The 21,049-nt window shown below is 40.7% G+C and overlaps 1 long non-coding RNA gene across 1 annotated transcript; it reads left to right on the top strand.

Annotated features, from left to right (window-relative positions):
- Positions 1 to 5,075: 5,075 nt before the first annotated feature.
- LOC105504758 lies at positions 5,076 to 9,209 on the top strand. The gene is made up of 2 exons (XR_001000654.1): positions 5,076 to 5,169; positions 8,856 to 9,209. It is a non-coding gene; the product is annotated as an uncharacterized LOC105504758 (long non-coding RNA).
- The last annotated feature ends 11,840 nt before the right edge of the window (positions 9,210 to 21,049 follow it).

Here is a 21,049-nt window from a genome sequence, read left to right as displayed (position 1 = left end):
CACCTGCATAGAGCCACAGTTATTTCTGACTCACTAATGGGCCAGCTAACAGAGAAAAATCCCCTCAAACAGACAAGGTGTTGCCCATTTGAAGATATTTCCAGATGTAGAAGCAGTAGCAGCCCATTTTCAAAGCTTTCATTTCCTAAAGAACAGTCAGGACAAGGGGATAAAATGAGCCTGCACTCAAAAGTAACATTTGCTTCACCCAACTCTAGGGATGGCAAAGTCGTTATTACATATCTTATTGTGCACCCCTTACAGAGGTTTGAGATTGGTGGGCTGTTCATCCCCCTTTTTATTAGTGCCCCAAAAAGCTGTTTGAATGGGGCTAGTCTGTATTTTTAAATTCAAACTACCATAATTTAACACCCATTGGAAAAATGTAGTTAAGCAATTAAGGGATATTTCTACTGTATTTTTCCAGTTGATGACTCAAATCCAGGTCTCTTTAAATAAATCCAAGCAGACTATGAGAGGAAGGAAGGTTCTACGGATGCCTCCTTAAAATCGGAAATATTCCAATAAAAACCAATGATCTAACTACAAACTACTGCCAATTCTGTGTCACTGAGTCATCTTCCATTGGGAAGTGTTTGGATTTCATTAAGCTTTTAAGAACCGCAGGCTGATTTATTATTTTCATTTTTATTTTCTTAGTGGGTTGTCATGAACCTTCACTTCATTAATATGAAGAATAAAGAACTAAATAAGCTATAATTTCCTGGAAGAGTACAGTAATGATAATAATAATTACTGAAGGCTCTCATATTTATTTATATCAACTGAACTCCAAGATGGTACCAAAATTATCCTGCAGAATATTTAATCACTTTCTTTTCTTCCTACTTCAACTTCTGATGTCTGCTCTCATTCTGATTTCTTGCAGCATTTTTTTTTCCTGTTATACTCAACCCACATCCAACATCTAGGCTCAAGCTCCCTTCTAACACTGTTCAAATCATTACTTTCTTTTCCATTTTCTGGATGGGATTTTTCTGATCACTTTCTTATTGTGTAATTTGTAAGGATACCATTATAAAAATCACAAGTAAATTCTGAGAGTGGATTAAATAAAAGTACACGGAGAAAATAAAGTTACTTATTTCAGGATGATGATCAAAGTGGAAAGTTTTAAGTACTACTTGAGTTTTTATGTTTTTTTCTAATTAGGAAAGTCATTTTCTCTTAAATGTTTTCAACTAATTTGTGCTACTGGTTCTCTAAATGGCCATGTGCCAAGATCAGTACATACCTACTTTCTCAGTGATAAAAGATGCTAACTTAAATTTTTACACAATTTTGAGAAAATCTTCTGTAAAGTCCCTTTACCCAATAAATAAAGACCTCCACGGGAGGTTGGCTGTGCCCCATAGTCTAAACAGCCTAATTACAACCTCATGTCTTGGGGGTTGAAAAACTTACATTATGTTTTGTTCTTTTGGTTTTTGGTGTGCAACAGTATTACACATACTAGAAAGATTACTGCAGAGAATATGGAATGCATAAATGAATGGAGCTTTCAATCCTTCATCAGCGAGGGCAACATGATTCAGATGAATATTTAAGCTACTATTTTTCAAATGTTTTTAAAAGCATGACCCAAAGCAAGAAATCCATGTAATGTAGACCCCAACACACCTAGGCACACACATCATGGCTGAAACGAAGGTTTTGTGAAATAATACCCTCACTGGATGTGAAATGTGAGTGTGCTTGTTGAGTTCAAGGTAAAACAAGGGGTCAGTGTGGCTGAAACAGCAGGAGGGAAAATGGTAGGTGGTGAAGTCAGAGGCATGAGGAGCCCAGGTCATGGAGGGTCTTGTAGGCCATCATAAGATTTTTAGCTACTATTGCAGGTGTGGAATGGGCAGCTTCTGCAGGGTTTTTAGCTGAAGAGTCACACAGTATGACACGGTTTCAACAGGATCATCCTGGCTGCTATGTCCTGAGCAAACTGTAGGGGACTATGTAGTATGGAAGCCAGTAGAGCAGTTGGAGGCTGCTGTGATGAATAACACAGGTGAGAAATGACGGTGGTGGGGCCAGGACAATAGTGGTGAAAGAGATTTTTTTTTAAAAAAAAAACAGTCAGCTTCCTGATATATTGAGAAAGTAGAGACACTTTGAGAGATTGGATGTGTGATATCAGAGAGGCGTAGAAGTTCAGGGTATCTCCCAAGTTTGACCTGAACCACTCGAAAGATGGAGCACTATCTATCTACTAGGACTAGGAAGATAAGGGAGAGGCACATTTAGAGGAAGAAAAGAGTTTAAGTTTGAGCTGACTATCAGATATCCAAGTAAACATGTCTGGCTGGAGGTCAGAAATGCTAGTCTCAGTTTCATGAGAGAGAACCTGGCTTGTTGGGAGTTGTCAAAGTACATCAAAATTTAAAGAATCAGGACTAGAAACTTCCAATCACCAAAGGAGTCACCATTCACTAAAAGTTCTGTCTCAGTTCTCTGAGTTCTCCTAAAACAATCCTAAGACAAGGTGTTGAATGACTTTAACTGAGTGGTAGGAAACACAGGTGAGGAAGAGGGGAAGTGAAACAAGGAAAGGAAGCAAACCAATAAAAAGAATAGAGGGAGCATTGATAAACTGGTTACTACTTAGAGAAACTCGAGTTCAGTTCCACTGGGGACCCTGTGAGGAACTGTGTAGAGCACCCTGGAGAACTGTCCTGCCAAGAGATAAGAACTCTCAGTGTTTATCCACTTATTCCTAAATTCAACAGTTGAAGGAGGGTCCTGAGGGTCTTAAGTCCCTGCTACTTTGAGGCTCCAAAGGAGCTGGAGGAAGCGTTTAGGCAGAGAAGCAGAGAAGTGGACCTGGGGACATGGGGCAGGGTATCAAAGGATCTGGCTCAAAGTCTGAAGACTAAGCCTTGTTCTGTTTGGAGGTTCAGAACAGGAGGAGAATTCATCAAAGGACACTAAGAAGGAAAGGCGGTTGCAGTAGGAGGAACAAACACTAGAAGAGTGTGGTGGATGGAAGTCAAGAAAAGTAATTCCAGAAGGGAATGGCAGTAATACCTCATCATTGGCTTTTGCATCAAAGAATTTGAGAACTGTTTCATTGAGTGGGCCAGGATGAAGGTCCAACAGAAGTGGGTTGAAGAGGGAAAGAGAAGTTGCAATAGCCAGTGTCGACAACTTACTGGAGGGAGTTGCTGTAAAGAGGAGTGGAGAATACGGAAGGAGGCTAGAGGGTGGAAGGATGTTCTTACTGTGAAATTCATACTAGGGTGGAAAGAAAAATTGAGGTCAGATTGATGTGTTCAAGACTTCTGACATAATTTCAAGGGCATGTACCCGTTGGCTTGACTGTGCCATAATAAATAAATCTACCTCTGGGGTCTATGGCTTAAAGGCCTTGCATGCATCCCACTAATTGCCTTCTCTTCCTCTAAACCTGGACCGTCCCTTCCCTAAACCTAGGTAATTAATAGGATCAAAATCACATTTAATAGCACTATTAAAAATTTCATTTTCAAAAAAATGTCATTTGGCCGGGCGTGGTAGCTCACACCTATAATCCCAGCACTTTGGAAGGCTGAGGCAGGCAGATTACTTGAGGTCAGGAGTTCATGACCAGCCTAGCCAACATGGTGAAACCCTGTGTCTACTAAAAATATAAAAATTAGCTGGGCATGGTGCTGCATTCCTGTAATCCCAGCTACATGGGAGGCTGAGGCAGTAGAATAGCTTGAACCTGGGAGGTGGACCTTACAGTAAGCCAAGATCACTGCTCTCCAGCCTGGGTGACAGAGCAAGACTCCATCTCTAAGTAAATAAATAAATAAAGTCATTTTAACATGTAGTAACTCAAGAGTTTGAATAACAATGGTTGTACTTATAAATTGACTTAGCAAGTATTTTTCAGGATATAGTAAAATAACATAAGACCTTTCATATAGACTTTAGAAGTAAAACCACTGTGGGGTGTGCACATGTGTTTATATGTATGTGTGAAATGACTATTCCAAATACAGTTAAATAAATCCCAAATAAATATTTCCTCGATTTTTTTTTTTTTTGCTGCTATTATTTTATCTCTATTAATCAGTTTCACCAGTTAACCATCTCTGATCACTCTGAAGTGGGTTACAAATAATTTGACATATCAGAAAGAAACTGCTCACAAGCCCTTGATGTTAAGATATATTGATGGTATGGGTACTTACCTTGTACGAAAAATGGAAAGTAATGATATTACAGTCTAGAAGATTGTAAGAAAAATTGTTATGAGGTTGTGCAACACATAAAAGGAGAAGAGTTGCTCAGAAGAAAAGCAAAGCCAAGGAACTCTTCATTCAAAACCTACATTTCATGTAGCTTTCCTTTAAAATGGCAATTCTTTTTTATACTGTTTTAAATGAGGAACTTTTATAATGAGACTTAGAAGTGCCTAGGTTTTTGAGACAATGATTATGTCCTACTTTCAAATGGCATTCATAAAGATTTTCATATGTATGTAGAGAGAATATTCAACACTAAGCACATGTCTAACATGAATCTAATAAGATGATTCAAGTTCACCTTGCAATATAAAGGGCCATAAAAGATGAGTTAATTCACTCTTCAGTTAGAAATCTAATGGAACCAGTTAAGTAGAAAAGATATAACACCAGAATTGAAGCTATGGTTATACCACAAATGAATGCCTTCCAGCATAATGGTTACATTAAAAATTAAACATCAGCCAGCAGCCAGATGTTAGACATTAATATTGGGGAGGGGGTGTGTGTGTGCATGCATGCAAAAGTGTCCATGTAAAGCTACTTAAAATGCTATATAATAAGTAATAGGTGTGATGGTTAATATTTATTGTTAACTTGAGTGGATTGAGGGATACAAAATATTGATCCTGGTTGTGTCTGTGAGGATGTTGCCAAAAGAGATTAACATTTGAGTCAGTGGGCTGGGGAAGGCAGAGCCACCCTTAATCTAATGGGCACAATCTCATCAGCTGCCAGCAAATATAAAGCAGGCAGAAAAACATGAAAAGGAGAGATGAGCTTAGCCTCCAGGCTACATCTTTCCCCCACTCTGAATGCTTCTTGCCCTCAAACAATGAACTCCAGGTTCTTCAGTTTTGGGACTCAGAATGGCTCTCCTTGCTCCTCAGCTTACAGACAGCCTATTGTGGGACCTTGTGATCATGTAAGTTAATAATAAACTCCCATATATATGTGTGTGTGTGTGTGTGTGTGTGTGTGTGTGTATGAATGGGAGTTTATATGTGTTATATGTGGGAGTTATATAACACACACACACACACACATCCTATTTGTTCTGTCCCTCTAAGAGGACCCTAATAAAATAGGCAAGTTCAGAAAGCAAATCACTGCAAAGTTACACAAAATGGTGTATTAATTTAAAATCCAGCTCTATTTTCTATTTTCCCTTCAAATATGTTGGGAGTACTGAAGGTAACTTTTCCCTTTGCAGGGAATAAACAGTCTCCTGTTAAAAGTCTGCTTTACATTTCCCATCTTGTCTAGCTGTGGCTGGCCCAAGGACCAAGCAGGTAATATACACGCACGAGGGCAGCAGGCAGGCATGCTCATGCAGACATTGCATACATGGTGGACAAAGGTAGAGCTCCTTGACTCTACCTATTTTAATCAGGCAATTACTACTCAGCTCCAGGTGATTTTTTTCTGAGAGAGAGGATGTAAGACATTTTCCAATTTTTAAAGAGAAGGACCCTTCCTCCCTCTGAATTTCGGTTATCATGTAAAATGCCTTAAACCTAAAATTTTGGCTCATTTTTTAAAGACATATTTCAGTCCAAACAAACCATATGTAGAGCAGATTTTACCCACAGGCAGCCAGTTTGCAAGCTCTGCTCTTTGCAGACAATACAAAGGCAGCAGAGTAAGCTTTGAGCCAGATTTTACATTCCTTGTGAACTGCCATAGAATTTTAGTACAGAAAACTTTTTTTTTTTTTTTGTCAGCAGGGTTAGGAGAAAGGAATTTGAGGTTTATTAAATATTATACTTGCAAAGGCCTAGGGAGGAACACAGGAGAATCTTCTGGAGTGCTGGAAATGTTCTAGATCTTGATGATCTGGGTCATGACACAAGTGTATCTATACATAAAAAGTCTTTGAGCTGCAGACTTAAGATTTGTGTGCTTCACACACTTGATGTCACATGCTCAAAATACATGCTCATATATAAACATATGTTCAAGGAACATATGAATATATATACACACACATATATATCTTTAAATATATATATAGGTATTTGAACAAACCGCCAACTTTAAAACTCTAACCGAGTGGCAACTTCAGTGTAGGGATAGATAAGACAATGACTTATTATTTGGGGTGCACAGCTGAGTCAGAGCTAATCTAAGCCATGCCTGTGTCATATACAGTGGAAATAAAAACAAACGGTGAAAGCAAGTGCTATGTAGTTGTCTCTAGTATATTCCCAGGCCATTCCCTGCTAGTCTACTCCTCCTTCAATCAAAGTGGAGGTTCACTTACGACAAGCTTCATTAACTTATGCTCGTGAGTCATGATGGGCTACAGTATGATTGAGTGAAAGATACACTTAGGAGAAATTCCTTGAATGCAGGTAAAGAAGTTGTCTGACTCTCACACATGTCTACAAGAACTGGAGAAGAGGAGCAGATTTGAGGGGGGTGAGATTTCTAGGCCTGAGTATCCTTGTGAAGCATGCCGCTGAGGATGCTTCAGCCTCATCTGGGTGAGGGTCCCTTCTGGTACATCAAGAAGCTTCTTTGCCATCCTCTTTCAGAGTGGAGGTGGGGTAGGGAGTGGACGGATGCTGTGATCATGTGCCTGTCTGCTGTAGGTGCAAGCAGTTGGAAATCAATCCTAGCACATTCCCAAGTAGCTGGGGTCTCCAGTTGCAATTTGAATTCAGCCAACATTCATGAGCCTCTGTAGGTCATACAAAACGAGTGAGCTGTAATCTTTGCTGTATTCATTTTCTAGGGCTGCCATAACAAACTACCACAAACCGGGGGGCTTAGAACAACAGAAATATATTGTGTAACAGTTCTGGGGACCAGAAGTCCAAAATCCAGGTGTTGACATGGCCATGCTGCCTCTGAAGGCACTAGGGAAGAATCTGTTACAGACCCCTCTCCTAGCTTCTGGTAGCCCCTTGGCTTGTGGCAGCATAACACCAAGCTTCATGCAGCATTCTCCCTGTGTGCCTGCATATGTTCAAACTCCCCTCCTTTATTTTTTAAGGACACCAAACATATTAGATTTAGGGCCCACCCTATTCCAGTATGACCTCATCTTAACTCAACTAATTATATCTGCAATGAGCCTATTTCCACTTTTTTTTTTTTTTTTTTTTTTTTTGAGATGGAGTCTCACTCTGTCACCTGGGCTGGAGTGCAATGGTGTGATCTCAGCTCACTGCATCCTCTACTTCCTGGGTTCAAGCGATTCTCCTGCCTCAGCCTTCCGAGTAGCTGGGATTACAGGTGCACGCCACCAGGCCTGGCTAATATTTTTTGTATTTTTAGTAGAGATGGGATTACACCATGTTGGCCAGGCTGGTCTTGAACTCCTAACCTCAAGTAATTTACCCATCTCAGCCTCCCAAAGGGCTCTGGGGTTGCAGGCGTGAGCCATGACACCCGGCCTGCAAAGACCCTATTTCCAAATAAGGTCATATTCTGAGGTACTAGAGGTAGGACGTCAACATATGAATTTTGGAAGAACACAACTCACCCATAACACTTGCCCTCCAAGGGTTTATAATCGAGTTAGAGAGAGAGGCGTATATGTCACTAGTCTGTTAAAAATTACTAGTTACTTTGATGAATTCATACTAAAATTCCCTTTCATAGCATGGATTTTTCTGATGTTATCTACCTACCAACTGTTTGTTAGTTGTACTTTTGTCAGTGTGCTAATAAATAAATCTGGTTTATAGACACTTCAGTGTTGCACTAATATTTCAACCATGACAAAAAGTTGAATAACAATACTATTGTGAAGGAATGTTATGTGCTTTTTTCTAATAAGACAAAAACATCAAAGAGCTTAAATATGGATTCCATTCAAGTAAGAAAGAGGGAAATAAAAGTGATATTGATGAAAACATTGAATTTCAATTTATCACAGTGAAGAAGGCAAAGCATGCAGTCACTTTACTTAAACTGTGTCTATATGACATGGTAGAGTGGGAATTCGGTGACTATCTAAGTTTATCTCATCAGCTTAGACATCCATTTGGGTACACAAGCAGTAGGCAAACAGGGCAGATGTTTGAAAGAATTATCCAGACCATTAATTAAAGTACAGGTTTCAAAGAAGGGGACATGGAAACTAGAGAGTCAGTGAAGATGGTTTTGAGACTTTTCTTCTTCATTTTTCAGTTTAATAATGATTATCACAGAAATATAAACATCAGGAAAAGATTTTGATAAAGTTTAACACACAAAATAGAAAATTCCAGAAGGAATTTTCTGCAGCGGAGGATTCATATTATAGGAACATTGAAGGCAGATGCAAACCCTACATGTGCCACTGTGAACATTAGGCATATTCCTCAACTTGCTCCTACTATGGACAGCTTCCTACTAAAATGGAATTCAAGTAACACATCATTCAAGCATCCCTGCTTTATGTTCTACAGAAAAAACTTACCTGTTGCAAATGTTCTTGCAACTTCTGCTCAAATAATAGTGCCATTAAAAATGGCTAATGGGGGGGTGCTATCTCAGATATTTCATCCTAAACAAAAGTATCAAAGCAAAGTTGTTTTTCAAACTCTTTATTCATCCATATTGTCATTTTTTTCTCTTACATGTGCTACTTCAAAACAAATACCAATCTGATGATGACAGTCCCTTGCTGAAAATGCTTCAGTGGTTCTCCGTGGCCCTTAAAGTCAAGTACAAAGTCTGCAAGCAGAAAAATGATCTGCAAAGTCCTTCAGGGTCTGACCCCAGTTCACTTGTGTAGTCAAGGGATGGCTATGTTTTGTTGTTTTGCTTGTCAGTTCTTCAAATATTCAAAGTTTTCTTTTGCCTCTGAGCATTTGTTCCTACTGTTCCTTCTGCTTCTGTATCTCTTCATCTTGGTCCGATTAGCCCTTACTCATATTCTTCCAGTTTCAGTCTAAATGTCATTCATTCCAGAAACCACTACTGACCACCCAAGTCTATGTCATACACCCTTTTCTCTTGGCATCTGACACTATTTTGCAGCTTTTACCACACTTTGCCATAACTGCCTGTTTACTTGTATGTATTCTTTCAAATATGCTGATTTTTTCCTGAGGGCAGGCAGTGACTCTTTTTTCAATATTGTATTCTCAATGCCAGGTGGACAATGTTGGTACTAGACAGTGTTTGGAACAAATGAATAAATGAAGGACAGAAGAAATGAATTCTCACTGATACTTCTGTAGGATAAATAACTGCCAATACTTATACTACACATTTCAAATAATCTTTTCAAAAACAAGTATAACTCATTATGGTAATGGAAATCAAAATAGTGGTTACCTTTGGAGGTACTGATGAGGAAAAGGCACAAGGGAATTTTCAGAGGAGGAGAAAATTATCCCTATTCTTACTGTGGGTGATGGTTTCATGGGCATGTGCAGACATAAAAATTCAATGAGCTGTGTACCTACAATTTGTACCCTTTGTTGCATACGTTCACATAAAATAAGTAAAAAAGAAAAAAAGTTATAACTACCTTTATCTCACTCTAATACCAAAGATACATTTTACCATTTGTTAGCTCAAAGAAATCTGAGATATGGTTTTAAAAGCAACCTTGCAGTTCTGTTTAAGATTGCTACAGTTTAATAAGATTATCTAAAACCTCCAAGCACAGGTAGAGTGGGCCCATGCAGGGCCTTTTCTTCTACCTCTATAGCCCAGAGAAATGCTAAACCAGAAAAGGGGCTGGGGTTCATCTTGTCTGAGCATCTTGTGGGAATCAGTTCCCTTTCAGGCCCTCCAATAATGTGAAATTCCCTCTATCCTGTTTTTAACCCTATAAGCACCAAGCGAACTGCACTTCCAAAGCTTGCCTGAAATGAGTTTTAGCAAACCCATGAACCCTGTTGATCAACAGTCACCCTAAACTGAACCCACTTCCAATAGTGACCAAAGAATTCTTCTGACCAGTAATGGAATTCCCCCATTCTCAGACTGACTTCTTCAAGGAGACTTCCAATGAACTGAGCAGAATTCTTGTGCAGTGAAGCCATCATTCCAGCAGATTAGCGTTTAGAATTGCTTCAAGAAGCTATTCCATATTTCAAGAGAAATGGAGTTAGCTTTCCTCTTATAAAATGAATTTCATGTGTATGCTTGCTTATAGAATTCTTGAGTTATCTTTATTTATAGTTATTTTTACTCCTCATACAACTGTTAAAATATTTTGAAAATATACTGTTTATTCATTCTGGTACTGTATTTAGGATCACTTGCAATATTTCTAGATTAATTTTATTCTAACCTGTCTTCCCTATCAAACCTATCTTTTATTTTAAGTACTTCAGCCTTAGAGTACCTAAAATCCTGTCTTTGCAGCCATTTGGAGGGAAAATAGGCTATTCAAATTGACTGCAAATTGTCTTTGCATGTTGGTCTATATCATTATTCTGGCTTTCTTGCATCCTGCAGTTATTCAGTGTGAAATAACGGTCAAAATCAATTGCAAACTTGTAGTTGTTTTTGACCTGGAAATATTTATTATTGTTATTAGATGATGCATAAGCTTTTGGTGCAGTATTTATGGAGGCAGGATATGCTTCTCTCAGAAGATTTTATCTTTTAAAGGGCACATAAAATTTCAGACTTGCTTCTCAGCTTCATAAATACACATATGGATGCATAGAGTTAACACAGATCATCCATCTTGACTTTCTTTTGGCTCAAGCAACCACGGAACTAAATCCCATATAACCTGTATAAATCTCTATGTTTAAATCAACTTTAATGAGGAGGGGGGAGTTCAAATGCTTGATAATTTAGAAGAAGAGAAACTTGTAACTTGCATTTAACAATACATCCAACAAAGTTATGTGCCCTCCGATACATGAGCTGCAGATTTTGGAGCTCTATATGTATTAAATATAATAAATGTTTTTCAAAAGTTTCTCAAGTCTAATTTGAAGCCATGTTAATGCAGATCCTTTTTTGTTATTTTTAATTGACACATAAAAATTGTACATATTTATGGGGTACAGAATGATATTTCCATACATATATAGAATGTGTAATGACCAAATCAGGGTAATTAACATATCCATCACCTCAAGCTTTTATCATTTCTTTGTGCTGGGAACATCCAAAATAGTTTCTTCTAGCTATTTGGAAATATGCAATAAGTTAGTGTTACCTGTAGTCATTCTACAGTGCTTTAGAACACTAGAACTTTTCCTCTTATCTAGTTGTAATTTTGTGTTTGTTAACCAACCTCTCCCTATTCATCCTCCCAGTGCTGTCTTCCTCATCCTTCCCAGCCTCTAGTAACTGTATTCTTCTCTCTACTTCTTTGAGCTCACAGTTTTTAGAGTCACTGGTGGTGGAGGGACTCAGAAGAGCTGATCCTCAGGCATTTGGGGTGGCGCATGAAGGCTTTGCTGTTGAAGGGGGCAAGGTTGCTGGCGGTGATGTTGGGCCCCAGACAGGCCAGTCCTTGGGCCTTTGGGTAGGGGCACATGGTAGCTTCATCACTGGAGTTGGTGGATTAGCCATCATCAGCGAGCCTCGGGTGGCCTGGTCCTCAGGATCTTTCGTGGTGGGCATGCAGTGGCTCTGCTGCTGGAGTAGGTGGGGCGGCTAGCTACAGTGAGGCTCAGGAGAGCCAGCCCTCAGCCCCCTAGGGTATGTATGCGGTGACATGCAGGTGTGTTGTGGCTCTGCTGCTGGAGTGGGCAGGGTTGCAGGCAGCAGCAGGTCCCTGGCTGTCAGCTCTCAGACTCTGAGGAGCATGCCCCTTCACTTTCTTTACCTTAGAGGCAGCCTTCCCACTTTGCTGGACCACCTGTTCCTGGAGTTCTATGCACTATGTGGGCTCAGGCGCTAGGTTCACAGCTGCACCACTGGGTCCAACTGCAGTCATGGCCCTGCAGCCTTGTGTGTGGGTGTGATGCAATGATATTGGGGCTCCAGTGATGAGGACATGCAGGGGTTACTGGGCCTCAAGACAGGAAGCATTCTGGCAGTGGCTCTCTACTCAAAATGGCACTGTGCTGCAGCAGCTTGGTCCCAGGGACTAAGGAGGGACCCAGTGGTCTCTCTGGAGTAATGTGGTCACAGAGACTCCAGGCAGCTCCTATATTGGACTCAACACTGCTCTCCTACAGCTAGGCTTGCAGGCATTTGTGGTGGGAATGTTGCCTGCAGGGCATCTCCTGCTTACCTTTCCTCCTCAAGTGGGGGCCCTCTTGGCTCTGAGCTGATCCTGGCTGGCTGCTTTGCTTTCCTGAGTTTCTGCACCTCAGAGGGTCTTCGTAACGTTTTTGCTGAGTTTCAGTGCTCTCCTTTAGACATTTTATTTGGCATGTGATTGTCTACTTGTTATTTTGGTCCTTTTTTGTGGAGGAGGCAAATGCTGGGCAGCTATAGCAAGCTTTCTGGATGACCAAGATTCTTCTAACCTTTGAAAACCAAGACATGTCAGAATAATGCAAGTTATTTATTTTTATAAACATATCACACACACACACACACGACAGGGTCAGTACTAGACAATGTAGGTGTGTAAAAATTTACTCCAGGCTGAGTGTGGTGGCTGATATCTATAGTCCCAGCACTTTGAAAGGCCAAGGTGGGAGAATTGCTTGAGCCCAGGAGCTCACCACCAGCCTGGGTGATGTGGCAAGACCCCATCTCTGCAAAAAATTAAAAAATTAGCCAGGTGTGGTGGCACATGCCTGTGGTCCCAGCTGTTTGGGAGGCCAAAAAGGGAGAATCACTTGAGCCCAGGAGGTTGAGACTGCAGTGAGCCGTATTCACATGCCTGCACTCCAGCCTGAGAGACAGAGCAAGATCCTGTCTCAAAAAAAAGAAAAGAAAAAGTTACTCCAAAACTTACTGACTTACAACAACAACAATATTTATGTTATCCATCAATCTGCAATTTGGGCAGGGCTTAGCAGAGAAAGGGAATATAAGGATGCTTGTGAAAAAATTCTAAAATGCAATATTTATATAAAGTACAGTAATTATATCACACTTTTGTGATAGTAATGATTTTCCCCTTTTTCTATCACCACCTCCCCTCCTCCATTCAGGCACGTAGCCCAGTTCTGTGTTTGTAGTGGCAGGAGAAGAGCATTATGAGACTGGGCAGGAAACAGAGATCGCAGTTGAGTCACTAGTTTTTGTGTTTTCACCTGCGTGAATCCTTTCAAGAGCTCAGGCCAGATGCCTGGGATGCAAACATCACTGATGGAGGGATTTCCTCTGAGGAAAAACATCAACATTAAGAGAAAGAAGAATCCCACGTCCAAGTGTCAGTCGAGTCTCTTGAGGAAATTCTAAATCTCACTAGGTATTTCAACAGAGTAGGTTTAATTTTGGAAATTAAACACCTAGAAACTCTCTAGGTGTTGGAAGGCTAAAAGAGAAAAAGCAGGCTTCGAGGGAATAATCTGGAGGAAATAATATGAAGCTTCCAATTGGACGGCTCGTGGGGAGGGATAGCAATGGGGAGAAAGTGGGGGCTTAGCAGATGCTAGAAGTTACAGCAGAGGACCTCCTGGAGGTGGTGCTCCTGCGGCCTCGCCCAGCCATTGATGGCCATTGATGGCTCTTCTCTTCTGAGGGTCCCTGATGTGGTGGGTGCTAATGTCAGAGGCGTTTGAACCGGAACAACTCCATCTTGAGTAGGGGCTGGGTAAAATGAAGCTGAGACCTACTGGGCGGCATTCCCCGACAGTTAAGGCATTCTAAAGCACAAGATGAGATAGGAGGTCAGCAAAAGATACAGGTCATAAAGGCCTTGCTGATAAAACAGGTTGCAGTAATGAAGCCAGCTAAAATCCACCAAAACCAAAATGGCCACGAGAGTGACCTTTGGTCATCCTCACTGCTACACTCCCACCAGCGCCATGACAGTTTACAAATGCCATGGCAATGTCAGGAAGTTACCCTATATGGTCTAAAAGGGGGAGGCATGAATAATCCACCCCTTATTTAGCATATCATCAAGAAATAACCATAAAAATGGGCAACCAGCAGCCCTCTCAGGGCTGCTCTTTGGAGTAGTCATTCTTTTATTGCTTTACTTTCCCAATAAACTTGCTTTCACTTTAGTCTACGGACTTGCCCTGAATTCTTTCTTGTGCAAAATCCAAAAACCCTCTGTTGAGGTCTGAATCAGGACACCTTTCCTGTAACACTGGGACTTCTTGAAAACACTGAGGCAGAAGTCTGAAGGCATTGCTGCTGGTGGAACAAATTGTCAGTCTTGGGTAACACTGACAGGACTGGCAGTAATCGGGAAGGAAGCCACTTTTCCCTTCCTTCTGCTGTCCATCCTCCTCTGCTGCGACCAGCTGCAGAATTAGCAGAACGTCAGCCAGCAAAGGAGCCTGGAAAATAAAGTTTCCAGAATCCCAGTCCCAGAATCGCAGAGCACAGCACGGAAAGGGTGGATATGGAGCAGAAAGGTAATAGGTAGATAACTAGCATGTTCTTGTACTTGAAACAAAAAGGTACCACTGGATTTAGGACAGAATAAATTGGGAGTTCGTTAATAAGATAGCTAGAGTTTGGTTGGTCCTGTGACCTTATTTCCTAGGCAGAGGCTTTCGAACTAAAGAAAAAAAATCAAACAGGAAGAAGAAACTTTGCAGATACATTTGTAAATGATTGTTCAAGGATGTAGCACATTCCTTCCTATGTCTTGGGCCTCCATCACCCCACCCCCTGTCAATTTAGACAAACCTCTAGAAAGAAGGAAGTTGTCTCACATTGACCAATATTAAATTTCAGTTCCCAGGCAAAGTGAGGACTTAAAATAGAAACTAGTCTGTATGGGGCATGATGGCTCATGCCTGTAATCCCAGCACTTTGGGAGGCCAGAGAGGGAAGGTCAGTTGAGACCACGAGTTTGAGACCAGTCTGGGTAACATAATGAGACCCTATCCCTACAAAAATAAAAATTAAAAAATTGGCCTGGCATGGCAGCATGGACCTGTAGTCCTAGCTACACAGGAGGCTGGGACAGGAGGATTGTTTAAACCCAGAAGTTTGAGGCTGCAGTGAGCTGTGATCATGCCACTGTGCTCTAGCCTGGGTGACAGAGAAAGACCCTGTCTCTAAAAAATGGGGGAAGAAAAAGAGAGAAAGAAAGAAATCAACTTGAGCCTTAAAAAAACGAAGGAAATTATTGTTTCAAGTATGTCTGAATTTGTGGACCGATAGTTATACCCTTTGCAGTATATTTTTTAATTGCATAAAAAAACTGCAGACACAAGGAAAATACTGGGAGGATAACACCAAATGCTTGCAATTATTATTTCTAGAGTCTAAGATTATGGCTGATTCTTGTTTTCTTTATACCTTTCATTATTTTCCTGATTATCTACAATAAATGTATCGCTTTTACAATAGCAATTATTTTCAAGAGGCTGTTATTGTAAATGTTATACTGTGATTTATTATTATATCATGTCTCAAAAACATATCTGAATTGGCCTGATAAAAAGCCTAAATTTCTCTTTTTAATTCTCTTATTTTAAGGAAGATTAAAAGCCAGCAAGTCCTGTGAATTTCATTCCTCATTGCTTTCTCCTAAACCTCATGCACCTTCTGATTAAAAGGAAGGGTGTAGTCGTCATCTTGAATTTCATTTTGACAAAAAGAAAGTTAGTTTCAATCATTTTTCTATGTAAATATTTATAAACTCTTTCCTCTGCACATTGGCATCAGAGTCTGGCTCTATTACAGTCATCACAATTGATCTTGAAAATATGGCAGAAATGGTATGCTGGAAGCCTTGGAGAATATGTTTTAAAAGTTCTGACCAAGTTCTGTTTTAGTTAGTAAAACAGGGGCCATGGGACAAGGTCTGGGAGATAAAGATGATTAGAGGAAAGAAACAGGAAAAAAACAGGAAGAGAAAAAACTGAAATGGTTTAACTTTGCAAGAGGCTTGACTTCCAGAACAAACAAGGACTTGGGAATTTCAAATTTGCACCTGCCTTTAGGCATTATGCATTGAAATCCATTGTCAATACCCTGTTATTATTCCAAGAGATTTCCACAGATAGCAAGATGCCTGGAATTCCAGAAAGAAGAAGTTACATTCAAAGGAGCATTTTATTGGCATCTGTAAACAGGCCAACACCTGCTAGAAAAAAGTCAAATCACGGATGAAAAAGAACCAATGCAAACATTCCAGACAGACATCAATATTGCCCGCTCCATAAGATATTCCTCAAGTTGGACTGCACTTTCCACACTCTGATATTTAGGATTGGCCATGACTTGGTTCATGAAGTGTGAATGGAACTGGTCTGTGTCCCTTCCCGCTTCTGAGAAGAAGATCATGATCTTCTCAGGTCTGGGAAGAGACTCCCCAGTTCTCTCTTGAGCCAGCATTGGCATCAGCCTGGATTCTTCAAGCATGATGAACAAAACAGCCCTGCTGAATCTTGATTGACATGTAACAGGAGCAAAAAATAATCTTTGTGGTTTAAGTCACCAAGACTTTGGGATTGTTTATTATTGCAGCATAACCTAGTCCACCCAATTGTTACAGGAAAAAGGTCCCAATCCAGACCCCAAGAGAGAGTTCTTGGATCTCGTCCAAGAAAGAATTCAGGACAAGTCTGTGAAGTGAAAGCAAGTTTATTAACAAAGTAGAAAAATAAAAGAATAACCCTTGAGGGCTGGCTGGTTGCCCATTTTTGTGGATATTTTGTGATGATATGCTAAACGGGGGGTGGATTATTAGTCCTTCCCCTTTTTAGACCATATAGGGTGACTTCCTGACGATGCCAGGGCATCTGTAAACTGTGATGGCGCTGGTGGGAGTATAGCAGTGAGAACGACCATAGGTCACCGTTCTTACCCTCTTGGCTTTGGTGGGTTTTGGCCAGTTTCTTTACTGCAAGCTGTTTTATCAGCAAGGTCTTTATGACCTGTATCTTGTGCTGACCTTCTATCTCATTCTGTGACTTACAGTGCCTTCACCGTCTGAGAATGCAGCCCAGTAGGTTTCAGTCGTATTTCACCCAGCCCCTGGAGGTGCTCTGGTTCACACACCTCTAACACAATGTTACCATAGCCATCCTCACCAAAGCCTTTTAAAGAACCTATGTATATGCAAGTGTTCTCCATTGAGGGAGAAAGAATGGATGCACATGATCATTTCAGTGATTTAGGGCAGGGATTTAGACATTTTGATAACTTTCTCGATTTAAAATGTATAACATTTTATTTTGCTTCCTTCTAGTAGAGACACGCTGTGCTATGCTTTTCTGAGAAATACTTTTTAATTTTATATTCTTATTTCCCCTTACTCTCAGTTATTTCTGAAAATCTTTTTGATGAATGCTTAATGTTCATCCCCATGAATATAACTGATAAATTTCTCTTTTTACCCATTACCTTTTAAAATGTAAGTGCCTGTGTCTATGTAATCTAAGCAATTTCTTAATTTTTATGTTTAGATACTTTATCTGGCAACCATGCAATAAGTAGAAGACTCTACTCTTCTTTTCTTTAATAAATTCCACAAGGAGCAGAGCCAGTAAGAGGAAATTAGTGTTTGAAAAATCAGTATGGCTGTGAAAAGAAAGCTCTCTAAGAATAGGGCTATTGTGGCTATGAATTAATGAAAAAATATTCCACTATTTTCTTTAAATCAATCTTTCTTCAAGATCCTGTTAAGCATTCTTTCAGGCTGCTAATAATTGGCTTTTATCAAACTGGATATTCAGGCTTAAAAAGAATCCTTTTTTCCAGGTGCTCCCATCAGTAGGGTAAATTTAAGAATTGTTTTTACTGGGTGTGGATCTTTTTGAGAGAACTGGCAAACCAGGCAACTTTGAAGCTACAGTTTTTTCATCAGCTGGGAGTCGTAACCTGACCCCTCCACCCTGACCAGATTTGACCTAAGTGAACACAGTCTGTCTCCGGGACATGGATAAGATTGGAGGGAAAAGATAGACTGCATGTCCCCAGCTGAGAAAAGGGGAAGGAGGGAAAGATAAGAACTGTGGTTTCAAATATCCTTAATGGGAATTCTCCACAGTCATTTTTCATCAGGGCTGGGTGCTGTCAGAGCTTTGATTAGCACCTCTTCTTCCCTGGGAATCCTTTTGTTTGGTCACTATAGTGTTTGAACTTTGGTCAGGCCATTTTTTGTATTCTCCAGGTAACTCAGTCTGTCTTGATACAGCCCCCGGGGATTGACTCATAGTCTCTAAAGAATAGACCACTGTCTGATGTTTTGTTTTCCTCCCATGTTCATTCCCTGAAAGGCAAGGGTGATTTTTTTTTTTCTTTGCTGTTTTCCTGGCTGTTGCATTGCTGGCTTGGAAAGTCTAAAATGCATTCAAGCCACGGCACCCGGCATTTTCATCAGTATTTTTATTGGTTTGTTTCTTTCCTTTTTGGTTACGCATACTGAAAGTAAATCAACATATTTAAAAGAAAGAGAAAGAGATCAGAAGAGGAATGACGTTTGTTAGTGGTTTCTGATTTATGAGTCTGAAGGAACTGTCACATTGAGCCTCGGAATGATATTAATTAGCTGCATGACTGAAATGCCTTGTCAGTGTGGCGCATTAAAGACGCACCTTGCAGCGGGGAAGGAGAGACGCTGAAGAGAGGGGAGGGGCGGCTGCAAACACAAACCACGCTGCTCATTTTTGCCTGCATCTCTACACTGCTAACAAAAGGCAATTCACCGAGGCACACTTTCCGATTCTTGGTTTGTAAAAGCTCATGAGAATATCAATGAAGCCCCGCCTAATTTTTGCCTGTTAATAATTCAGCTCCAGAAAGTGAGAAATATGAAAAAGAGAACCAGTTTTTCAGTCAATAAGAAAGACCTTGTTTTTTTTTTTTGTTTGTTTGTTTTTTAAATTTAGAGTCCCATGCAAGTGGCCTTGTCATGGCAGGCCCTTGACCAACTCACAGCCGGTGTTCCATTTACAGTAACGGGGCATGGCAGGTTGCGCAATAGAGCTGAACAGCACAGTGCTCAGAAGCCCGGACTGTCACGGTGTGCACGGAGTCTCGCAGTCTCTCGCAGACTCAGCGGGGCCAAGAGCTGAGTCCATTTTCAGCTGCTCCACTTCTTCAGTGACATAGTCATCCTCTCTGTTAGGGGACACTGGTGGAAACATGTGCTGAAGCTAAAGAAGCTCAACAAATGCTGGGTGTTATCAGGAAGGCTACTGAAAACATAGCAGAGAAGCCAGCTTACTCTTGTTCCAAATCTCACTAGGCGTGTTTGGTGCCATTCGGGGTGCCACATCTGAGGAAGGAGGCACAGAGCTGGGCAAGAATTCTTTCATTCAGGTGGGTATCATGTGGGCCACAGATTGGTCTATTAATTACAGTTGTAACCACCCAACTTCCCCATGTTCCAGTCCCTAGTTGTCCCCGGACCACAAAGACTCCTCACAACTGCCTCTCCAAGGAGTGTACCAAGAAAGCACCCAGCATCGCTGGGTTGGTCTCAAGGTAGGCAGTCTTCAGGATGCTAGAGGGTTCTTCAACATGGAAGAACTGTGGCCTCCACCCAATCCTGTCTCCCACCTTGTCACTTGAGCCTCACAGAAACAGTGCCCACAGCCTTTGGAAGTCCTGCCTGTGTTTCAGACCTCCAACCTGCCCTACATTTACAAAAAATCTTGTTAAAGTGGTGCATCAGCTTTTGGTCCCCAATATCCTAATTGCCAAGGTGCCAACTCTGTATAAGATGCCATAAAGAGACCAGTTGCTGTGCCCTCATCTTCACCTTCCACTTCTTCTCTCCTCTTAGACTGTGCCTCCGAACCAACTCCTCCCTCCTTCAAATACAAATGAACCTGGCCCAGGCACATCAGTGATCCCAGAAGGGCCACACAAAGCCACAATGAAGCCTTACCTTGGCAAGCTCAAATGTCCCATGACTCAACAAATCCTCACCAAGTCGCTAGAAAGCATGAGTAGGAAAAATTCACCTTAGAAACAGAGTCAGAGGTTGCAGTACTTTTTAGGTAGTCAGAAAGGCAGACAGAGATGCTGAAAGGTAGAGGGAGCTCTTCAGTTGTCTGTTCAGTCCAGTCCAGTGTGGTCTCCACTGAACCACAAGCCCCTAAGTATGAGCAAGACACATTCCATAAAAAAGAAAAAAATCAAGCATGAAGAACATCTACTATATCCATGGGACCCAGAGTAGGACATGCATCTCCTTGCTTCACAAGAGCTCATGGAGGTCCAGAGAGGAGCTTAATTTAATAATTCAAAGGAGATATAACTTTTGCTGCCCCTTCTTCTTCCAGGCATCTGATAAGCAAGGAGTCATTTTTATGTTCAGCTATGTGAGACCAAAGAAACTTCTCATGGTTGCCATGGGATACCTTCTAAATATGTGGCCTGATGTGATTTCCCCAAATTGTTATGCAGTGAAAATATCATAGTTTCTAAGTATACAGAATTTTTTCAATTACATATCTAGATAAATGTGATATTTCCCCTTTGCGTTGTATTATATTAGACTTGGCTATGTTGCAGTAGATTTCAGCAATAAAATTAAAAACTTTCTAGCTGCAGGGCATCAATAACTTAGAGACCAGTTAATTTTGGATTGATGATTTGAATGGTGCCAACTTATTTTTTTTAAATCAGGGGAAATTTGTTTTGCAAAAGAAAATGTAAGAAATTTTCCCTGTCTGGACGATACTCACACATACCAGATGTGCTCATCGTACTTTGTATAACCCTTGACCATTGAACTTTTATATAGTGACTATTTGTTCAGTTGTCCTTCTTCTCTACTAAACATGGGCTCCTGGAGGGCATGGAGTGTGTTGTTTGTCTCTACATCCCTAATGTCTAGCACAGTG

The sequence above is a fragment of the Colobus angolensis genome, unplaced genomic scaffold (genome assembly GCF_000951035.1).
Source record: "Colobus angolensis palliatus isolate OR3802 unplaced genomic scaffold, Cang.pa_1.0 Scaffold95, whole genome shotgun sequence".
NCBI classification, from domain to species: domain Eukaryota; kingdom Metazoa; phylum Chordata; class Mammalia; order Primates; family Cercopithecidae; genus Colobus; species Colobus angolensis.
The sequence above is the reverse complement of the archived record's forward strand: the minus strand, read 5'-3'. Positions and strand labels throughout refer to the sequence as shown.